At 43.4% G+C, this 18,350-nt stretch overlaps 1 long non-coding RNA gene across 3 annotated transcripts in view; it reads left to right on the top strand.

Annotated features, from left to right (window-relative positions):
• LOC122563594 overlaps positions 1-18,350 on the top strand; it is a 108,250-nt gene that overhangs the window by 13,556 nt on the left and 76,344 nt on the right. For all 3 annotated transcript variants that reach the window (XR_006315661.1, XR_006315662.1, XR_006315663.1), the window contains exon 2: positions 15,365-15,471. This is a non-coding gene — a long non-coding RNA (uncharacterized LOC122563594). The remainder of the gene's footprint in view (positions 1-15,364; positions 15,472-18,350) is intronic.

The raw sequence follows: 18,350 nt of genomic DNA, 5'->3' as shown, positions 1-18,350 counted from the left end.
GCACATTCCAAGGTCCAGGACCATGTGCTGAGGGTGCACGAAGGCTCTGGGCAGCTGCTGCCAAGGCGCAGTGGGGAAAGACCACTGTCTGAGATCTTTCTGATGAAGTATAACATAGGACTGCTTAGTTATTAGACCCCCCCTCGGTGCCTCAATGTATGTGAACAGCGTCCTGCATAAGTAAGAAATTTCTTTGATTTTTTTGCAACTGCCTGGAATGGCAAATTCCAGTGTTTGTTTTTCTTGATAACAAATAATGCACAGAACTGCTTTAGTACCTGTAAATATAAATAAAGATTTTTAAAAAATGAATAAAGTATGCTTTTGCAATAAAGAAAACGCAGCATTAGCGGAGTTTAGTGGTGAGGTATTTTGCAGCAGGGAAAAGCTTGAAAGGGGTTAGCTACATTTAATCTCCTAGCCGTCCTGCCAACCTCCTCTTTACCCTGATCGCAGAAGACGGAGCCAGATTCGGTAATCCGCCCCTGTATCTTTCAATTTATGTGATGCATGGAATTAATCATCCCACTGATGGTCACATATGAGCTAAAATATTCAACTGATCCAGCTAAGCCTGCCTTAAATCAGACCGACATCTGTCTTTTTGAGCTGAGGGATGTGGCTTGGAAGCTAACAATAGATTCTTCTGTCCCCTCAAGCACCCGAATTGCGCTCAGGGCTGGTCCCCTCCTGTTCTGTCCCACTGCGAAAAAAAAATACACAACCCACATTTATCACGATATTGCGAGATAACCAAAGCTCACTGACCTGAAGCATAACTCTGTTCCGGTCTGTCCAGCGCTGCCTGACCTGCTGAGTGTTTCCCAGCACTTTCTGTTTTTATTTCAAATGTTCAGGATCTGCAGCATTTTGCTTCGGCTTCAGGACTGTCCTTAGCTCTCCCCCTAACCTCAGCTCCCCCTAACAGAACATGCTCACGGAGAGATGAGCGAATGGCCAGTACATTTTTTTACATTGATAAAATCTTTATGCACCAACGCAGTAACAAAAGCAGATCTGTACAGTCTTTGCACATGAAGAACAAGCAAACATTGGAATTTGTCAATCTCTGCAGTTGCAAAAATCCTAAGGCATTTCTTTCTCATACAGGACAATATCTACGCACAGTTGAGGTACAGTACTGAGAGGGTTTGGTAACTGAACGCACCCCCATTGTACTTTGGCAGAAAGACCTTGGTCAGTACAAATGTGCCAGGTCCTATTGCTACAGCACAGAAAGTCCTCTGTCCCCCAGTCCCCTCAGCAACCCCCCACCCGTCACACCCTCTGCTGAATACCAATGGACTGTTTATAATTTTTTTTACAAAGAAACAGGAGAAAACCAAATCAATTCCTGGAAATCTGAAACTGGACAGAGAGTCAGTGTTGGAAAGAAACAACGGGTCAGTCAGCACCAATAAAAGAGGAAAAACAGGCGAACATAGGGGATATATAAATATATTTTTTGTAACTGAAAAGGCAAAGGCTGTACTGTTAGCTTATGAATATGCAAATTCGAACAGTCTTTAAGTGGACAATTTAACCTTTTGATGTGCAAATCTGTAAATCTGCTGTGTGTGTTTTTTCGATTAGCAAAGGTGATTAAATCCACTGCGCCCTTCATCATACTTTTTTTTTGCTTGTGGTGTGTCTCATCGACATCCTTTGCAGGTTTCACACAGACCGGGGATGTGAATTCTCCAGCCTTTGTGCGCTTTCCTGGTGTTAGGACACGGGGCAAGTGGGGAAGGGCGAGGTTTGGAATTCAGAGCGGGGGATTGGCATCTGCTCATTTTCAGCACCAACTGCTTTTCACCTTCTCCTGCAGCAAGAAAATAAATGGTGCGGAAATTAGTGTCCCTTCCAAAAGCTGGGTGGGTGCACTGACGGGGAGTAGTTGCAACCCGCGACAATACACAACGCAAAAGTGCAAAAAAGAAAAAAATACCGCGCACAACAAAGAAATATTGAGGGGATGTTATTGTCGATTCACAATGGCTCACTTCATTGGCACACACACAGCAATATGTGTGTGCAAGGCTATGTGCGTGAGTGTGTAACCTTGTTATTTTTATTTCAAAAATATACTCTATTCATAAAAAATCTGTATGTACTAGAGCAATTCTATTCTGTACAGTCTTTACATATGGAGAATGAACAAACCCAAGGTTCTTCTTACTTATACAAGACGATATTTATAATACATTGAGGCGCTGGAAGGTCCAATAACTGAACGGACCCCCATTTAACTTTAGCAGAAAACCTTTGTTGGTGGTCTTTCCCCACTGCGCTTTGGCAGCAGCTGCCCCATGCTTCAGTCCATCCCTCACGGTCGTGGTCCTGGTGCGTGAGTATGTCAACACAATTCCACATCAGTGTGAGTGAAACCGAATGAATGTGTGTGACTCGTGTTCAAAAATGCTCAGTTATAGTCAGCGTGATTTCTTTGGTATATCTTTTTGAGTCGGGGGTAGATTGGAGATTTATAAAAGGCGTGTTTTTTTTAAAAAAAGAATCGATTTATTCTTACACAGCAACTTTCTGCACCCACACCGTATGTGATTTCTCTTGTTAGTAATTAAGGCTTTCAAATTAAATGTTCAGCTCAGAGAGCGATCTCAGCCCATAGACCCTGCCCCTTTTCTGTTCACTCCTCTCTATTCTTGGAGTCAGTCAGAAGCTGATAAACTCCAGGGGAAGATGTTGCATCAAATACGAATTTGGGATGTAAAGGTTACAACAAAAGAGGGCAGTGCTTTCTGAAACAACGAACTGGGATAAGGGGACTGGAGCATTAATGACAGTCCCGTTGATTGATTATAACGTTGGGGTAATCCATCAATGACAAGAGAGCGAGGTACCAAACCAATATATGTCACCCCGTCTCTCCCTGAATTTCCACAGCAAGATAACTCCCAGTTCAGGCTATTAATGCTTATGTACTGAAATGAACTCATGTGGATAATTTATTTTAATCTATTTTATTTTTGGATTAGTTTTTCTGTTAGGTAAACTGCCTTAATAAAATGCTAAGAAAGTGGCTTCATATTGCACAGCGAGTTGAAGTATCTGTTTTTTTTCTGCAAAGGGGGAGGAGTGGATACGTTTTGACTTTGTACAAAAATATGGCACACTTTACATCTACAGACCTCAATGACAACACAAATGGGAAGTGGCATAGCTGCTACCATCTCTTCGACACTACTGCACAAAATACCATCATCCAATATTTTCTATAATGGGAAAATTTACAATTTACAATTATAATTTACAATTTTTCAAATTGTAAAATCTCTGTTGGTATTTTTGTTGAGTGGTGCTGTTTAATCATTGTCATAGAGTCATACAGCATGGAAACAGACCCTTCGGTCCAACCTGTCCACACCGACCAGATATCCCAACCCAATCTCGTCCCACCTGCTAGCACCCGGCCCATATCCCTCCAAGCCCTTCCTATTCATATAGCCATCCAAATGCCTTTTAAATGTTGCAATTGTACCAGCCTCCACCACTTCCTCTGGCAGCTCGTTTGATGGAGGCTGATTTTGTTGGAAGTATGGCCTGGAAGAGCAGGAATGCAGTCAATAACTTCTGAAATCACAGGGCTTCAAGCAGTATCTTCCATATATCCCAAGACCATCTAAACAGTCTAAAACTTTGTCCCAAATATCTCAATGCCATCTATACTATTTAAAAATATCCTATCAAAGTAATGAGACAAAAGCAAAATGAAAAATAGTTTTAAAACAATTACATTCCCTTCCTGGGATGAGTCATCACTGATTTCCCGATTCCTGAGGCACAGAATCAATCCACTACTGTAAGTGTGAAAAGGCTACTCAATTATGGAGACCAACACGCTTTGCCTATGCTGCTCCTTTCAAAACTGCTCCTTGTTTGACGAAGATCAACTAATCTTTTTTAATTAATGCTCGTTGGAGGATAAATTTTGTCCACTGCAGCAGTGAGAATGTACCCGCTCATCTTTAGAATAACGCCATGGAATCTATGGCATTTAGCTGAGTGGGCAGGCAAAGCCTGAATGTAACATCTCAACTGAAAGACATCACTGTATGACAGTGCAACACTTCCTCATTATTTCACAAATGAATGCTGGTCCTGATTTCTCAGGCTGGTGTGTGGACTCACCTCTTAGAAGTGGAAGTCTGTGTCTGCTGAGTCACAGCTGGCACTTAGAATACAGCAGAACTGGGTCAGTATCAAACACCTGGATGGGTATATGAATAGGAAGGGTTTGGAGGGATATGGGTTGGGTGCTGGCAGGTGGGACTAGATTGGGTTGGGATATCTGGTTGCCGTGGACGAGTTGGACCGAAGGGTCTGATCCATGATGTACATCTCTATGACTGTATGACTTGCTAATTGGTTCCTATATTTCACCCTTTCCATCCATTGTACCTCCTCATGTTCTCCACCTCTCACTTGAGTGCAGTATGTGGTGTGACCTCATTTGTCTCAGCGCGTTTGCATTTTTGGCTCTTGGACTTGTTGTGTGATGAGATATATTGGTTCGTGGGTAGCACCACTGACAGTGATGCCGTAAGCCATCTAATGCCCTCATTTGTTTATGGCCAATTGGGGCATTAAGTCTGATTAACAGCTAAAACTCTCTAAGTACAAGTACCACTTGCTCCAGAGGTGTGTCATAAAATACTTGAACGGGTTCTTTAAAAGTATCTACTTGCCTGTCAATGAGGCCCAAAGCTTCTGTTTTCTACCTGTGCTTGGAAGTGTCATCAGTTAGTCATTGCACAAGAATCACAGTGAAGGTTTAACAAAAAAAACTTGTGCTTTCTAAATGGCTATGTTGATATACACATGATCTTGAATGGTATTGCTGCTGCTCATGTGCCTTGAAATGGGTATCCAAGATGCTGATGCTGAGGAACGAGCAATGAGTGAAGTCACTTGCTACCAGCTCGAGCTTCCATGCCATGAATTGTTAATATCTAGTTTCCTTGCAGTGGATGGTGAGATAGGAAGCTGCCTACTATTGAGGCAAAGTTTGCAGTTAGTGAGGCTGTTGACCAGCCCTCTTAATAGATATCCAGTGCTCATTCGAGAGAATCTTGACTCAATGCCAGGAACTCTGTTTGAAAATGCAACAAGTTGCTCTTGGTGTCAAGAAAGGCCTTGGCTGCCCTCTCATGCAATTCTGTAACATTTCTTGTCATAATCGATGTTTTTTAGGGCTGTAATAGTTTCAGCCCATAGTATTTATTCAACTGATCTGGTTAAGTTTATGGATCCCCAGGAGCTAAATGGTGGGGATTCAGTAATAGGAATTCCATTGAGTCTCAAGGAGTAGTGGCTAGACCCTCTCTTGTTGGAGATGTCATTGCCTGGCCTTATGTGGAGTGACTGTTACCAAACACCTATTATACCAAGCCTGAATGTTTTCTGGTTCTTGCTCTATGTACATACTGACTCTTATGATCTGACAGTGTGCAAATGAAAATGAACCTTATGTAAGCAAAAGAGAACATCGATGTCACATGTGATTACATGGTGTATTGATAGGAAGGGTAGTCGCTTTCAATTATCTCTGGAACTTAACTGTTTTGTCCACCTTTGAACCAAGATCTGATCTGGTGCTGAGTTGCCCTGATGGAACCCAGATTGAACAATAGTGAGCTGTTTTGGTGAGTGATTGCTTCAAAAAGGCATGATTGATAATGTTTTCCATTATTTTGCTATTGATTGAGGGTAGGCTGAAAGAACAGTAATTTTACCTATGGATTTGTCCTACTTTTTGTGGATAGAGCAATTTTTAACAAGTTGTATAGATGCCATTTTTGAAGCTGTACTGGCTTTTAAGCTTGGCAATTGACATCAGTAGTGCTGAGTTTAAGTCTTCTGCAATACTACTGGGATGTTGTCAGAGCTCAAATTTTTGTTGTATTCACTTCACTCAGCCATTTCCTGATATACAGGTATATGGAATGAATCAAATTTGTGCTGCCCAGTCTTGAATTGCTAGATCTGTTCTGAATTCACCCCATTTAATAGGTTTGTGGTGCCAAACAAGGGTGCCCTACATAGTTGACTTGGGCAAGTCTGGCTTAAGGAAAGCCAGCTTGGGTTTGTTAAAGACAAATTGCAGAGAATTAGCTTGATTAAGTTTACTTAATGAAGTAACAGAAAGACTGATGCGGTTGATGTGCTGTGCCTTTGTTAAAGGACAACATAATAGATTACCAGTGAAGCTGGTTAACAAAAGGACAGTGACAGCTTGTATAAGAAGTTGGCTGAGAGACAGGAAACAGGAAGCAGTGGTGAATGGTTGTGGAAAAGTATACATTGGGATTTCCTGGGGCTGTTCTTCGGAGCCCTACTTTTCTTAATGTACGTTAATGATCTAGGTTTGGATGCACTGGATATAATTTCAAAACTTACAGATGACAAGGAACCTGAAGTTTTTAAAATCATTCAGCTGGGATAGTAATTACTCCCCAACCCTAATAGCCCTGCGGGTAGTGGGAGTGGGCTGCCTTCTTGAACCAGAGCAGTCCATTTGGTGTAAGCTAGGGAAGGGTTCTGGGATTTTAATCCAGTGACACTGAAGAAATGGTGATATATTTCCAAATCAGGATGGTGTGTGACTTGGAGAGGAACTTACAGATATTATATTGCCATATGTCTGTTGTCCTTGTCCTTTTAGGTGGTGATAATTGTGAGTTTGGAAAGTGCTGCCTAAGAAACTTTGGTGAATTTCTGCAGTGTATCATGTAGACTTGTTGCTATGTATTGATGGTAGAGAGAGTGAATGTTTGTAGATATAGTGCCAATCAAGCAGGATTTTTTGTATTGGGTGGTGTCAAGTTTCTTGAGTGTTCTTAGAGTTGTACTTATCCAGGCCAGTGGAGAGTATTTCATTGCATTCCTGACTTATGCCTTATAGATGGTGAACAGATTTTGGGGAGACAGAAGGTGAGCTACTTGCTGCAGGGTACCCAGCTTCTGACCTGTTTCTGTAACCACAGTATTTATATAGCAAAGTTAACCCCAGGGTGTTGATGGTGGGAAATTCAATGAAGGTCGTACCATTTAAAATCACCATTTTTGGCCGCTTCCATCACGTTACACTTGTTTGAGAGTAAACTGTTGGGGCAGTAATTGGCTATTTGGATTTGTCGATAGAACAAATCTAGACAGTTTTTCACATTGCTAGGTAGATGCCAATATTGTAGCTGTATGGGAATAACTTAGCTAGGGGCGCAGCAAATGCTGGAATTGCCTAGCTCTTGACTATCTCTTGCTGCTTATGTAGTTTTGCATGCAAGCAGTCCTAGTTCTAACTGGGTAGTGATGGATTTCAAGAGGGCATAGGCAGATTGATGGAACAAATCAACAGATGGTTGATGAAATTAAATGCAGAGAAGTGTGAAGTGACATGTTTTGATAGGAAGAATGTGGAAAGGCAATTTAAAATAAAAGGTGTAATTCTAAAAGAGTGCAAGAATGACCGGACTAGGAATATATGTGTACAAATCATTGAAAGTGACAAGGTACAATGAGAAAATGCTCAAAAAGGCATATGGGATCCTGGGCTTTATGAACAGTATGGAGTTTAAAAGTAGGAGAAAGTGAGGACTGCAGATGCTGGAGATTAGAGCTGAAAATGTGTTGCTGGAAAAATGCAGCAGGTCAGGCAGCATCCAAGGAACAGGAGAATTGACGTTTCAGGCATAAGCCTGAAGAAGGGCTCATGCCTGAAACGTAAATTCTCCTGCTCCTTGGATGCTGCCTGACCTGCTGCGTTTTTCCAGCAACACATTTTCAGGAGTATAAAAGTAAGCAACAATGAAAAACCTTTATAAAATACTGGTTTAGGCTGAACTGGAGTATTATGTTCAATTCATACTTTAGGAGGGGTAAGGAGGCTATAGACAGGATGCAGAAAAGATTTACAAATATGATTTGAGAGATATCAGAGAAATACATAATGGAGAAACTCGGGTTGTGCTTCTTGAAGAAATGGAAATATAGAGTCATAGAGATATACAGTGCGGAAACAGACCCTTCAGTCCAACTCATCTATGCCGATCAGATATCCCAAAATACTCTAGTCCGATTTGCCAGCACATGGCCCATATCCCTGTAAATGCTTCCTATTCATATACCTATCCAGATGCCTTTTAAATGTTACAATTGTACTAGCCTCCACCACTTCCTCTGGCAGCTCATTCTATACACGTACCACCCTCTGTGTGAAAAGGTTGCCCCTTAGGTCCCTTTTATATCTTTCCCCTCTCACTCTAAACCTATACCTTCTAGTTCTGGACTCCCCCACCCCAGGGAAAAGACTTTGTCTATTTATCCTATACATGCCCCTCATGATTTTATAAACCTCTATAAGGTCACCCTTCAGCCTGTGACGCTCCAGGGAAAACAGCCCCAGCCTGTTCAGCCTCTCCCTATAGCTCAAATCCGCCAACCCTGGCAACATCCTTGTTAATCTTTTCTGCACCCTTTCAAGTTTCACAACTTTGTTCTGATAGGAAGGATAACAAAATAGCATGGATGTTCCACATGCGGCCTAGCCAATGTCCTGTACATGACCTCCCAACTCCTATACTCAATAATCTGACCAATAAAGGAAAGCATACCAAACGCCTTCTTCACTATACTATCTACCTGCGACTCTACTTTCAAGGAACCATGAACCTGCACTGCAAGGTCTCTTGGTTCAGCACCACTCCCTAGGATCTTACCATTAAGTGTATAAGTCCTGCTAAGATTTGCTTTCCCAAAATGCAGCACCTCGCATTTATCTAAATTAAACTCCATCTGCCACTCTTCAGCCCATTGGCCCATCTGATCAAGATCCTGTTGTAATCTGAGGTAACCTTCTTCGCTGTCCACGACACATTCAATTTTGGTGTCATCTGCAAACTTACTTACTATACCTCCTATGTTCATATCCAAATCATTTATATAAATGACGAAAAGTAGTGGACTCAGCACTGGTCCTTGTGGCACTCCACTGGTCACAGGCCTCCAGTCTGAAAAACAATCCTCCACCGCCACCCTCTGTCTTCTACCTTTGAGTCAGTTCTGTATCTACATAGTTAGCTCTCCCTGTATTCCATGAGATCTAACCTTGCTAACCAGTCTCCCAAGAAGAACCTTGTCGAACACCTTACATATAGATCACATCCACTGCTCTGCCCTCATCAATCCTCTTTGTTACTTCTTCAGAAAAGCTCAATCAAGTTTGTGAGACATGATTTCCCACGCACAAAGCTATGTTGAATATCTCTAATCAGTCCTTGCTTTTCCAAATACATGTACATCCTGTCCCTCAGGATTCCCTCCAACAACTTGTCGACCACCGACATTAGGCTCACTGGTCTATGGTTCCCTGGTTTATCCTTACCACCTTTCTTAAATAGTTGTACCATGTTAGCCAACTTCTAGTCTTCTGGCACGTCATCTGTGACTATTGATGATGCAAATATCTAGCAAGGGGCCCATCAATCACTTCCCTAGCTTCCCACAGAATTCTCAGGTACACCTGATCAGGTCCTGGGGATTTATCCACCTTTATGCATTTCAAGACATCCAGCACTTCTTCCTCTGTAGTATGGACATTGTGATGGAGATGTTTAATATCATGATGAGCTTAGACAGAGTGGACAAAGAGAAACTTTTCCCACTGGACAAAAAGTCATCAAGGACATTGGTATAGGATGAAAGAGAATAGGTCAAAAGCTAGATGAGAGAAAGCTTTTTAATGTAACAGCTTGTTCTTATCTGAAATGCTCTGCCTAAGAGTATAGTGGAGGCTGATTCATCATGGTTTTCAAAAGGGAATTAAATAGCATCTCAAAACTAAAACTTTACACGGTGATGATAAAGGACAAGGAACTGGCACTGTTAAATTGCTGTTGCAGAATCAGCATGGATATGATGGGTCAAATGATAGCCTTTGTTCTGATTTCATTCCTCAGTGTAAAGATGGGACTTTGTCTCTCCAAGAGCTGTGAATTGGTAACTCCTACCAATACTGCCATGGACAGGTATACCTGGTACATTGATGTGATCAAGAACAGCAGGTTTTTCCTTTTAGTTAGTTCTCACACAATCTGCTCCAGGACCAGTTTGCCAGATATATCCTTTAGGACCCTGTCAGCTCAGTTAGGAGTAGTGCTATCGAGGCAGTGGTGGTGCAGTGGTTGAAAGTTATGTTTCTGTGTATGCAATTGCTCTCTAATTTTGTTGTCAGGCTGCAAACGTTATTAAGAAGGACTTTATAGAGCTGACAGGCCTGGATGAGCCTTGTTTGTGTCTGTTTGGGTTTATTCTTATATTTTTCTGTAACAGTTTGCTATAACTGAATGTTCGCTCAACCATTTCAGAGGGTACTCGTCAGCCAACCACGTTGCTGCAGGCCCAGAGTCACATTTTGACTAGACTGGATGTGGATGGCAGATTTCCTTCCCTAAGGGGCGTTGGTAAGCCAGATGGGTTTTTAAACCAATCTAGTGGTTTCATGGTCACTATTGCTGAGACTTTTAATTCATGACTTGCTTAATTAATTGAATTTACATACCCCAGCTGTTGTGGTGAGATTTAAATTCAAATCTCTGATCATTCCTCTAGGTTTTAGATTGATTATTAGTACCAGTGGCATAACTACTACACTATGGTACTGGTAACCAGTGTGTCTGCATTAGAGCAAGGGCCTATGTGACCTGTATTGTTTCTGTGTGTGTGTGAGTATAGAATGCTGGGATTGAGAACAACAAGAGTTGGTTCATTTGAAGGCTCAGACATGAGGAATTTTGTGGGTGAGTTACTAGGACACTGGCTCAGAGCATGGGATTTGGCATCTTCATAAAGTGTTGATCAGTGCACCATCTTGGGACATTCGACAAATTTAAAAATACCAATCTGAGGCAAAATCACGCCAAGTTGTATCAGTCGTAAAAAAGGACAGTTAAAGTATTTAAACCAAAGGGAACCAAAGAGACAGTGAGTGACCCTGCCTGAATGAAGCTTCCAATTCTGAAACATCACTAACTGTGAAGAAAACGCTCGTTAAATAAATGATCACAGAGCTATTCCGTCGCCTTTTAGAACGGTTACAGGAGCTGGAGATCACCTCCTGCTGCGTACACACTCTGAATCGTTTTTAATGCAAGCCACTTGTGCTGTTCCCGGGATCAGGCACTGCAATTTCCAAGCACTTGGCTTTGAAACTCTTATCTAAAATCTGGGTGATGTCACTTTAATCAACCTTGAGATGTTGAGTGTGATTTACCGCCTACTTACATTTTGTATTCCGCCAGGTCAATAAAATCAACTCAAAACGAAATCATATATTTATATTTTTAAAGCACGGTTTTAACTGGTACCTAGCCAGCATGATTTTAATGCAGTGTACGAGGTCTGTCGCAACTTTGTGACATCTTAAAGCACTTTACAGTCAATGGAGTATATATTTGACTGCATCCACTGTTACTACAAATAAGAAACGTAACAGTTTTTGTGCACCCAGCACATTTCCACAGACTGCAATGCGATAATGATCTTATTTTGAGAAAAGTGATGATTTTGTAAAGAGATTTATGTATCGACTAGGTCATCAGGGAGAACTCGCCTGCTCTTTATCAAAATTGTGTCTAGAGATCTGAAAGGACAGGTTTGAGTAAAGGTCTCATCTCAAAAGCAGCGCCTTTGACAGTGCAGCCCTCTCAGGGTTGGGAGCCTGCATTGTGTGCCCACGCCTCTGGAATGAGATCTGAACCAACAACCTGGTGCCTCAAAGTGGAGCGTATCCCCAGTCGGTGTGACATGGAAGTTGAATGTTGCTGGTTGAAGATAACTGTCGTGCTTGGCTGTCTAGTATTAGTCACTGTCTTTGTGCAGAGCGGTTTGAGATGTTTGCAGTTCCAAGCCAGGAGAACGGACAGCGTAGGAAATATCCCAGACTCGCCACTGGGTCTTTAGGTATTCTCCACTCGCTAGGGTTCTTTCTTTTGGACTTCCAACATGCGCCCATGATCCATGAGCAATGATACTTTGACAAAGGATGTGTTGAACTTTCTCTTACACCAATACAAGTGATCATTTCTGATAAGGGAGCAGGATGAGTGGGCAGTGTGGTAAGTTCTTGAACGTCCTCTTTTTGGAAGATCCTTGCCTATATTAAAGTGTCCAAAAGCTGTATAATTGGTTTCCTCAAATAAGTAAAATGCATTTATATAGCGTCCTTGTAATGTGAAATGTTTTGGAGCATTTCCTAGCCATTGACTAGGCCGCAAGCTCTAGATTTCTTTTCCAAACTCTTCACCTCTTTGCCTCTCTCTTTTCCTCTAAGATATTTCTTCAAAAAAATAGTTCTTGTTTGTCTGTCTTAATAATGTTTGTTGATATTTGTACCACTTTATGGACCTGCAAGATCCAATAGAGACCGCAGTAACAGTGCAAACAGAGGTGAGATGCCAGAATAGGAGGAGTGTAGAGATCTGAGTAGGATATTGGTTTGGAGGACATTACAGAAATGGAGTGGGGAGGAGGTGGATGGTAGATGGTGCTAATGGAGGAATTGGAAGAGACATTATGGAAATACAGAACATAGGAGCAGGAGTAGGCCACTTAACCCTTCAACGTTTACAATATTTAAAAGGCATCTGATGGGTATATGAATAGGAAGGGTTTAGAGGGATAGGGGCAAAGTGCTGGCAAATGGGACTAGATTAGGCTAGGATATCTGGTCAGCATGGACGAATTAAATCGAAGGGTCTGTTTCCACGCTGTACATCTCCATGACTCTAAGTCTGCTTCACCATTCATCATGACCAAGGCTGATCATCCAGCTGTGCCCAGTTTCCCCCCATATCCTTTGATCTGTTAACCCCAAGTATTATACCCCACACCTTCTTAAAATCGCACAATATTTTTGCCTCAACTGCTTTCTGTGGTAATGAATTACACAGGCTCACCACTCTCTGGTTGAAGAAATTTCTCCTCATCTCAGTCCTAAACAGCCTAGCCTGTTTCCTTAGTATGGGACTCCTAGTCTGGATTCTCCCACCATTGGAAATGTCTTTCCTGCCTTCACCCTAGCAAATCGTGTTTGAATTTTATAGGTTTTTGTGAGATTCCCCCCTCACTCTTCTGTAATCCAGCAAACATAATCCTAATGGATTCACCCTCTCTTCACACATCAGTTCTGCCATCCCAGGAATCAGTCTGGAAAACACTGGATGCACTTCCTGTGTAGCATGAGCATAGTTCCTCAGGTATAGAGACCACATTGCACACAATAATGCAGGTGTGGCCTCACCAAGGCAGCATGGTGGCTCAGTGGTTAGTGCTGCTGCCTCACAGTGCTAGGGACCTGAGTTCAATTCCAGCCTTGGGTGACTGTCTGTGTGGAGTTTGCACATTCTGCACGTCTGCATGGGTTTCCTCTGGGGTGCTCCAGTTTCCTGCCACATGTTAAGTGAATTGACCACGCTAAAATTGCTCATAATATTCAGGGATGTGTAGGCTAGGTGCATTAGTCACGGGTAAATGTAGACCAATAGGGTAGGGGAATGGGTCTGGTTGGGTTACTATATGGAGGTTGGTGTGGACTTGTTGGGCCAAAGGGCCTATTTCTACACTGTAGGGATTCTAAGATTCTAAGACCCTGTACAGTTGCAGCAAGACATCCCTGGAGAATTGTAAAATGGGGGCAGTCGCTGGACAAGGAACCAGTTTAGGTCAGTGGGCAATGATCAAACTGGACTTGGTGCAAATTGAAATATGGGCACCTTGGTTTTGAATGAGTTCAGTTTCATTGAATGGAGAAGGAGAGTCTTTGGAGCTGAGATTAGGTCTGGCCTAGACAAAGGGGTGGCAGATTATTATGTGAAATCGGTTTGAACAGTTGCTATTCCATTCTTTGTGTGGGTGACTCTTAAAACAACGATTACAGCTTAGATTTTTATTGTGTTTTTAATGTAAAGTGTAAGATTGGGATTAAGCAAAGGCCTTGGCATAGTAGAGGAACTTCCTTGATGATTTTAAACAAAGAGTAGTGGAAAAATGAAAGAGAATACACAAAGGCCAGGTCTCAAGAGACTGAAGGGCTGTCGCCAACAGTGGGATGAATATTGGAAGCTATGGTCCTGAAAAGGCTACATTCAAAGGAAAGGAGAGATTGGAGTGTGGTAACGATGGTGGATGAGATTACATAGATGAAAATGTGTTGCTGGAAAAGCGCAGCAGGTCAGGCAGCATCCAGGGAACAGGAGAATCGACGTTTCGGGCATAAGCCCTTCTTCCGATGAGATTACATAGATGAGTTTTTTTTTGGGGGGGGGGATCAGAGATGGGATCTTTAAATTGAGGTTTGAAATAAAAGCTGATCCTTCCTAAAATAATGCTGAGGGCATGGAATACAAGGCAGTGGGATTGAGCTTGAAGCCAATAGGCCTGAGCTTCCCAAGATCAGAACAAGTCAGAGAAAGTTCAAGGTTACCTCAGGCTGGACCTGGGACAATCTGACAGCACAAAGGCAGGAGTGTGCAGAGGCCGAGCCAGAAATGGAGGGTCTGTGAAGCCGCACGCATCTGGTTATTTTCAAGGAAGGATATAAAAGGGAAGGCGACATCGCCAACCTTTGTGTTAAAACCCCAGCGTGGAGAGTGACAGAATTAACGCGGCTAATTTCTGACACTCTCGCCTCACAACTGATTTGGACCATTTCCTGCTGACTTGAAACTCAGTGAATCCGCTTCAAACAATTCCCGTGGCCAAATTTGCTCTCATTCCTCGGCCCCTTTACTCCTATTTGCTTTCTGTATCCTGGTCTCTTTGTCCTCCTCACTCTCTGTCCCGCCTCTCTCCTTTTCTCTTGTTCTTTTCATCTCCCCTTTCTCGGGGGTTCTTTCTCCCTCTCTCTCTCTCACTCTCTCTCTCCCTCTTCCATTACCCCATCTTCTCTCTGTCTCCCCCGGCTTTGTGCCTATTCATGTAACTAAAGTTAACCTTGATTGCTGTGGCAAGGACGCAGTACCGCTGGCAGTCGTGTGTGTAGCAGAAATGCATTGTTCTTTTCTATATAAAAAAAACTCTTCCCAAACAACTATTCCCTAGTGGCGGTTCCGAGTGTCAAAGAGCAAAGCAGATGCATTGTGAAACAGCAATAAAGTATAGCCTTGGGGGCTCTCTCCGGAGCTAGTCAGTGAAATCCGCGAGCAGCAACCAATATGGGTTTGCACACACAGGGTTGCATGAGACAAAAAAAAAGTGTGTACGTTTTATTAACAGTCTTCAACAACACACCCGATTTATTTTTTTTTCTTGTGTGTGTGCTCATTGTGGGACACTGTCTATTCTTTGCTAGGAATGACTGGCCCGACTGAAACAGGGGAAGAAATGTGAATGATCCGCAGCAGATCAACAAGGAGGTAGCGAATGCCTTTTGGGACAATCGGGCGACCCTGACACAAGGTATGGTAATGAAGGTGCCAGTTTCTCATTACGCTCCCTAATTACTGTTTCGTAATTAGCACGCACCAGAGATACAAAAGAATGAAAATGATCTCCTATTCCTCTCCCCACCCCCCTCCCCTGCTTCAGTCCTCCTCCCCCGCCTCTCAATGTTAAATTACTTGCCTCCAGCAGCAGCCCCGAAAAGGCAGCGAAGCGATTCGAGGGGCCTGTGGGGAATTGGGGGAGGGGAAGTGGGGGAGCCAAATGGCAGCTTCACAGCTTCTGACTCGATGTGTTGCTAAATTACTGTAAATATTTAAGCAAATTAAAATTCTGCTTGAGCTGTCCTTGCGCCCGGCTAATTGTTTTCTCTCTCTCTCTCTCTGCTCCCTGCAGCCCAGCCCAGTGAAGGCTGCTCTCATGTCTAATATACGCCAGGCTTGCTCTGAACCGAGCTACAAATTGAGCTGTGTTACTTGTGGACTGTTTAATTATTCTCTTCAATTTGCATTTAAAAGATTGATTATTTATTTCAGGCTGTGTGAGTAGGGGATTTGGGAGATTGTGTGGTGGGGGGTGGGGGGGGGGGGGGTGTTGTTCTCAGCAGCAATGCGGCATCTCCCCCGTCAGACCCACGACCACCAACTGCCCTGTCCTTACACAGCGTCCGCTGAAGGTGCCCTGTGCCAGGCACCCTCGGGTTGCGGGGGACGCTTGGTTATTATCGTGACATCTTCCTGCCCTGTTAATAACCCGTCCTTCTCACCTCCCCCCCTTCACTCCCTTCATCCCCACCCTCCGTTCTTGCACACACACACACCCACCCCATCCCCATCCACATCCCATAAGCTTTTTTTTTCCGTTGGGGTACACTTTCAGAGATTCGCAGTCCTGCAGTGCCTGCGGTGTGCGGCCATTCTGTATCCCGCAATACTATTCTGGTGGGTCTGGGCGGACTGTTCGCTCTCGGGGGGCATCACGGTGCTGTCATCAACACAAATCCACACACACATATACCCAGGTAAAAACACAGGCACATAAAGATACACAGAGACACACGGACATACACACAGACTAACAGATATACAGACACAAAGACAAAGAGACACACAAACATTCATCTCGAGACAAGTATACAGATACAGACAGGCAGAGGCAGACAGAACAATGCAGAGACACAAATAGGCATACACACAGCGACAGATAGAGGCACACAAAGACATGTACATATAGACAGGCAAACTGGACAGAGAGAAAAAAAACATACAAACGCAGAGACAGACACACACACACAAAGGGAGATCCGCAGGCACATACAGACACGGAGACAAACCACATGCACATAGCCACACGCACAGACAGACGCACAGACACATACACCAAGAGGAACACATACACACAGCCAGATGCACAGACAGGATTGCCGTGTGAGAAAGAGCGGGAAGCATAGTGGTGATATTAAGTTGTGACATGGGCTAACTCTCAACTCCTCACTCTGCATTGTGTGGTGGACAATTGACCAGCAGCACGCTCACTAACCCTGATTCTGCCCGGTCCCTCAGCCCCACATTAACATGGGCCTCTCCTGGGAGTGAGGCGGGAATGGGGGGAATTACTATGTGAAATTCGAAGAACACTGGGCCATTAAAAAAAAAGATAGTTATAAATGTAAGCAGCCGGACACAGTTTGCAACTAATTGATTCATTTGTTTCTGAGTGATTTATTCCAGAGAATATTCCCAAGCCCTCCCCAACATCAGCTTGCAGAATGACTGCTTGGAGACGATGTCTGTAAAACGATGAGGTGTTCTGTTCCTGGAATAGATTCATAGAATGCTTGCAGCACAGGAGAACGACACGGCCCGTTGGGTCTCAGTAGACTCTGTAAAACAAACTTAGCCGCAACCATTCCCTGGCCTTTTCCCTACAGCCCCGCGACATTTCTTTTGTCCTCCGACACTTGGCCAACTCTCCTTGGAAAGCCAACATCCCTTGCGGCAAGACCTGACCCTGGATCCGAAACATTGTTTGCGGAAAAGGAAAGTTGCTTCTCCTGTTGTCTTGGTTCTTTTGCCCATTATTTCATATCCGTGTCCTTTGGCTTTCGACTCTTCCACAAATGGAAACAATCTACCCTGCCCATTCCACTCATGATTTTGAACCTTTTCATCACATCTCCCTTTAACATTCTCTTTTCCAATCGATCCACATATTGCAAGTCCCTCAGCCACGATGTTGTTGAGCGGCTGAGCACTCTACCCCTGTTCCTATTTCTTACGCTGTAATCCCTGGAACCTTATTTCATGATTTTTTTTTTGGCATCATCTCTCAAGCCTTCACATCCTTCCTAAAATGCAATGCTCCTTCGAGGTGATACACACTATTGCCAGTGGAAGTGAATGGTTATGCTGGTGGCTATGTGCCAATTAAGTGGACTACTTTGTCCTGAATGGTGTAGTTTCCTAAGTGTTGTTGGAGCTGCACCCATCCAGGCAAGTATTCTATCACATTCATAATTTTTGCCTTATGACTGGTGGACAAGGTTTGAAGAGTTTAAATGCAAATTACTCAGAATAGAATTCCCAGCCTCTAATGTTCTCTCCTCACTACAGTATTTATGTGGCTGGTTCGGTTCGGTTCCTGGTCTACAGTAACATTTAGAGTGTTGATAATGGGAGTTTAAATGATGCTAATACCTTTGAATGGGAATCAACGTTTTGGGCATAAGCCCTTCTTCAGGAATGAGGAGGGTGTGCCAAGCAGGCTAAGATAGGGAGGAGGGATTGGGGGAGGGGCATTGGGAATGCAATAGGTGGAAGGAGGTTAAGGTGAGGGTGATAGGCTGGAGAGGGGGTGGGGGCGGGGAGGTCGGGAAGAAGATGGCAGGTCAAGAGGGC

This window comes from Chiloscyllium plagiosum, chromosome 27, assembly GCF_004010195.1.
Source record: "Chiloscyllium plagiosum isolate BGI_BamShark_2017 chromosome 27, ASM401019v2, whole genome shotgun sequence".
Taxonomy (NCBI): domain Eukaryota; kingdom Metazoa; phylum Chordata; class Chondrichthyes; order Orectolobiformes; family Hemiscylliidae; genus Chiloscyllium; species Chiloscyllium plagiosum.
The sequence above is the reverse complement of the archived record's forward strand: the minus strand, read 5'-3'. Positions and strand labels throughout refer to the sequence as shown.